The following is a 5,766-nucleotide window of genomic DNA, read 5'->3' as shown; positions in this document are numbered from 1 at the left end:
GCCTCCTCCAGGTCCTTCCCGTTTCCTTCACAGACCTTGCCCTAAGAAATCTTTTGCATATATTAATGCCAGTTCCCAAATATCACTGACAAGATAAAACCGAGTTCCTTGCTCACTGTTGCACAGGAGAATTACCACCTCAAGAGAGCTTGTTGTGTCTCAGAGGGAGAAGGGCAAGGCCTGGTTTTAGGGAGATTTTGAAGTTTGGTTTAAGGCAGGTGTATCGATGAGGAGATGAGGTACAAACTGTGATATGATAGTGATTTAGGATTGGTGGAAACGGCAAGGGAAGGATTAGGAGGCTGGGAGTTTGAAGAGTGTTGGTAGGAAAACGTCAATGCTTTCTATTAAAGAGTTGATGATCTTTCAAACAAGTTCTGGAATGAACAGTAAAGTCATTTGCCTGGGCAAGAGTCTCCTGCAATTGTAAAGTTATGCTAATGAAGACAATGGAAGAGTAAATCAGGTTCCTGTGGGCTGTGGGGGTGGCGGGTTTAGGTTTCACAGTTAATTACTTCTTGGTGTCTACTTCTTGGAGGACAGGCTTACACAGCTACAAATATAAGAAACCTTTCCCTGTTTTCTTTGACTCAGTAATGGACACTCAAACTGTTGCAGTAGTCCATGACCAGAAATTAGCTTTTAATCTCTTATCCTGTGTGGCCTCAAGGAACCATCAGTTTTTCTCTTTATTCCTGCATTATAACATCCAAAGGTATTTCATGGTCTTCCTTGTGGAAGGTAAGGTCCAATGATGCCATGTGAAATTAGTAGTATTCCCTGCTTCCTATTTATGGATCAAATATTCTTCCTTAAGATTAAAATTAAAACTTGGCGATTTAGCTCAGAATAAAAAGCCCGTATCTTATTCTTTAAAAGATAAGTACATAAAGCAAAGGATTTTATTATTATTTTTTTAGGTCACCAACTTTTATTATAATTCACATATTTCGTAGAAACAGGAATGTAGCAAGCACAGTAATATGAAAAAGTGGTTTAAAACTGCAGGTTTGTACATGTTGCCCTATTTACATCTGGAATGGGCCCTCCCCCACATCAGGCACAGTGGCTGCACTTGCCTGATGCTTCCGTGGCAGATGCAGCCCTGGGCACACATCGCACAGCCCACGGGACAGCAGGAGCAGCAGCTCTGCTCCCAGGGAGTGCATTTGCCCTCTTTGCCTGTGCAGAAGCTGGCGCAGGTGCAGGAGACCCGGATGGAGCAGGAACAGCTGGGAGTCCATTTCACCCCAAGGTGAGGAATGAGGTCCAAAGCAGGTGACACAGAGAGACACTGGTGCTGCCGGAGATGTGGTCGATTTCTCCTTATTTTTATTTATTTATTTATTTATTCATTTATTTATTAGAAGATTTTATGTATTTATTTGAGAGATCTAGAGAGCAAGAAATGAAGCAAGGGGGGAGGCAGAGGGAGAAGGAGAAGCAGACTCCCTGCTGAGCAGGGAGCCTGACGTGGGGCTTGATCCCAGGACTGGGGGATCAGAACCTGAGCCTAAGGCAGGCGCTTAACCAACTGAGCCACCCAGGTGCCCCTCTCCTTATTTTTAAAGAACATTTATAGTATTATTGAAATCTTCAAAGCTTTACAAAGATGACAGTCAGTATATGTAGTTTATCAGTTTGAGATTGTGTTTAGCTGATAAGAAACCTGAAATAACTGGTTTAAAACAAGATAGTGCTTTCTTTTTTTCTTATGTAAAATAGCATGGGGTGGGGGTGTTGGTGTGGTTGACCAAGAATTCACTGACTGTGTAAGCAAACAGGGATTTATTTGGGCGATTAGAATTGCGATTCGAAGACAGGTTCGGGTAGAAACCTGACTTGTGTTCTGAGGAAAACAAAGAAGCGGCAGAGTTAGGAAGACGAAAGGCCATGAATACAATTCTCATTTAGGATCTGTACGAAAAACAGGGATTAAAACTAGGTTAACTGAGATTGGTTGGGTAGTATGCAAAAGAGGGATCGAAACTTGCCCCCAAATTGTGATGGTTCCTTTAGAAGTGAGAAATGTGAAGGAACGATTCAGGTGTCCTGGTGAGGAGGGAGTTAAGTCCAGGCAGAGGGCCGGCAGCTGGCAAGAAGTTCATAGTTTCTCTGATGAGCATGTGCAAAAATTCCTCCCTTATGGCCTCCTGACCCTATTTAAAAGAAACTCTTAGCTAGGCTTGCTTGCTCCATTTCAAAATCTCCTTTTACATCTCCACATCACCAGAGATTCTGATTCTGATGAAGGATAGTTGGAAGAAAGGCAGGGACAAGGGGCCCCCACCCTAAGAGAAAACCACCCTGAAAAGGTTTTTACACCACCCTGAAAGGAGCCCTCCACCCTTTCCCATATGGTGGATAGATAGGTGACAAAGACCTGATTGGATGACAGCCACATGGAGGGTTAATCAGATTAAAAGAACCCACTGACAAGCCCATAAGAACCCCTAGACTTAGAAACTCTAGGGGCAATCCCCTCTCTCCTTGAGAACTTTGTCCTGTCACTTTGTTATCACTCAATAAACCTTGCTTCGCTGCCCACCACTCTGTCTGGTCTACCTCTTCATTCTCTGAAGCAGTGACCAAGAACCGTGGGCACCGAAGGAAAAGAAATCCTGCAACAATTCCTTATATCTTTCTGCTCTGTCATCCACTGCACAGAGTTTCCAGCCTGAAGTTTACCTCATTGTACAAGATAGGGCTGGTAGAATGTTCACATTGTAGGCAGGAAGCCGCAGAAGAAACACAATAGACCACACCAGCTATTTGTTCTTATTTTAAAGAGCTTTCCTAAGAGAACTTCCAGCGATTTCCATGGATATCTCATCAGTCATTTGGCTACACCTGTCCGTAGAGAGATTAGAAATGTGGTCTTCGAGCTGAGCAGATTGTCTTCAAAAAAGCAGGAGAAACTGAAATTAGATTGGGAACTAGTAGTTTTGGCTACATATGAGAACTAAGGAATGCAACTTTCATATTTGAAGTAAGCATGTGATAAATGATTAAAGCTTCAATTGTGTCCTGACAAATAATACCAGAGAATGGGACGAATATAGGCATGTATTCACTTGCTAGTGCTGTTACAACCTGCTACTGAAACTTGCCACTTGAGTGTTAGCACTGATAATAATAATGATTAAAAAACAAACTTTTCCCTATTTCATTTGTTCTTGAAACAAGTACTTAAATGTCTCCCATTTGTCAGGCACTGTTCTAGATGCTCGAGATCGATCAATAAACCGAGATTCCTGGGGCGCCTGGGTGGCACAGCGGTTAAGCGTCTGCCTTAGGCTCAGGGCGTGATCCCAGCGTTCTGGGATCGAGCCCCACATCAGGCTCCTCTGCTATGAGCCTGCTTCTTCCTCTCTCACTCCCCTTGCTTGTGCTCCCTCTCTTGCTGGCTGTCTCTATCTCTGTCGAATAAATAAATAAAATCTTTAAAAAAAAAAACACAAAAAAACCGAGATTCCTGCCCTTGCAGGGCTTATATTTTAACAGAGGTATATAGACAATGAACAATCAGTAAGTAAATATTTCTCTTTTTTTTAAAGATTTTTATTTATTTGAGAGAGAGAGAGCACGCGTGTGTATTCATGGGGAGAGGGAGAGAGAGGAGCAGAAGGAGAGGGACAAGCAGACTCCATGCTGAGTGTGAGCCCGATGCAGGACTCGATCTGATAACCCTGAAATCATGACCTGAGCCTAAATCAAGAGTCACATGCTTAACCAACTGAGGCACCCAGGCGCCCCAGTAAATATTTCAATGGTCTTAAATTATACTTTGTAGAGCACTAAAATCTATCTTAACTATCTCTGTCAAATGACAAACTACAATAATTTAGTAACCAGTTTGATGTCCTTTATTCAAGGGACAACAATCAATGTATGTCTAGGGAAGTACAGTGCCTCACAAGCAATGGATGCTCTTCCTGAGGGATTTGGGGCAAGAGTGAGCCTCACAGAGCATAGAAGAAGGAACATGATTAGCTAGGTCGGGTAGGCTCTCTCCCAGGACCCTGAGCTCGTGACCTGAGCCAAAGGCAGACACTTACCGCTTAACAGACTGAGCCACCCAGGCACCCCGGACTGGTTCTGAGGAGAAAAAGAAAACCAGCACTTCACTGATGGAGTTCAAGCTCTTTCAGTGTCACAGGAAGAACTTTCAGAGATTATCTGCACAATCTTTTTTATTCACAAATGAGAAAACTGAAACCCATAGGGCTAGGCTGATAATAGCTACACAGGGATTGGGAGTTAGATTTACTGACTTTCTAAAACATCAAGGCAATCTCTCCAATCTAACCAGAGCCTCATGATTCAATTCCCCAGTACTGGCTGTAATTGAAAAAAGAAAAGACGGGGTGCCCGAGTGGTTCGGTCGTTATGCGGCTGTCTTTGGCTCAGGTCATGATCTCAGCGTTCTGGGATCAAGCCCCGCATCGGGCTCCCTGCTCAGTGGGAAGCCTGCTTCTCCCTCTCTCACTCCCCCTCTTGTGTTCCCTCTCTCGCTGCCCCTCTCTCTCTGTCAAATAAATAAGTAAAATATTTTAAAAAAGGAAAAAGAAAAGAGAAGGTATCTGAGAATGCTGTTGGTAGGGGGAAATGGAATGACTAGTTGTCAACTCGGTATTTGGACATCTGCTTGAAAATGTAAATAAAGAGACGATTTAGGGTTTTCTTTTTAACAGCTTTACTGAGATAAGTACCATACAGCTCACCTATTTAAAGTATACAATGCAGTAGTTTTTAATACACTTGCAAAATTGTGCAACCATCAGTTTTAAAACATTTTGATAACCCTAAAAAGAAATCCCATAGATGCAACAGTTACTCCGCATTTCTCCACAAACCTCCCATCCCTGGGCAACCGTGAATCTACTTTCTGTCTCTATAGATTACCCTATTATAGACATTTCATATAAGCAGAGCCATGCAATAGGGGGGCTTTGAGGGCTGCTTCTTTCACTCAGCATAATGTTTTCAAGATTCAAATACTTCATTCCTTGTCATAGCCAAAAATATTCTATTGTAAGGATATACTGTATGTTGTTTACCATTCATCAGTTGCTATATTTGAGTCATTTCCACTTTTCTGTCCATCATGAGTGATGCCATTGTGGACACGTGTGTACAAGTTCTTGTGTGGACATATGTTTTCCTTTCTCTTGGATTTATACATAAGAGTGGAATGGCTGAGCCATATGGTAACTATATATTTAGGCTTTTGGGGGATTGTCAGACTGTTTTCCAAGGCAGCTGTACCATTTTACATTCCATCAGCAGCGTAGGAAAGTGCCCATTTTCCGTGTCCTTAGCAGGATTTGTTACTTTCTGTTTGTTTATAGCCAGCTTAGCTAGTGGGTGTGAATTGATATTTTATCGTTTTTGATTTGCATTTACCTAATTATTATTGATATTCGGGGATATATTTATTCGTATTTTTGAATTTAAAAAAACTGGATGATTTGTCTTTTTAATTATTGAGTTGTAAGAATTATTCTTTTATTTCTAGATAGAAGGCCTTTATCAGATATGTAATTATCACATATTTTTTCCTATTCTAGGATTGTCTTTTTCAGTTTCTTGATGGTATTATTTAAAGCACAAAAGTTTTAAATTTTGATGAAGTTGAAAGTATTTGTTTTATCCCTTGTGCTAGTGGTTTCGTATCTAGAAAACCATTGCCTAACCCAAAGTCACAAAGATTTACCCCTATACGGTTTTTCTAAATTTTTTTAGTTTTTATTTTTTTAGATTTTA

General features: G+C 41.4%; 1 pseudogene; it reads right to left on the bottom strand.

Moving 5' to 3' along the window:
* Window positions 1-1,056: 1,056 nt before the first annotated feature.
* LOC123793060 (metallothionein-1 pseudogene) lies at window positions 1,057-2,693 on the bottom strand (annotated as a pseudogene).
* Window positions 2,694-5,766: the final 3,073 nt, after the last annotated feature.

The sequence above is a fragment of the Ursus americanus genome, chromosome 13 (assembly GCF_024610735.1).
Source record: "Ursus americanus isolate L20-20 chromosome 13, mUrsAme1.1.p, whole genome shotgun sequence".
NCBI lineage: Eukaryota > Metazoa > Chordata > Mammalia > Carnivora > Ursidae > Ursus > Ursus americanus.
This window is presented reverse-complemented; position numbering and strand designations above follow the sequence as displayed.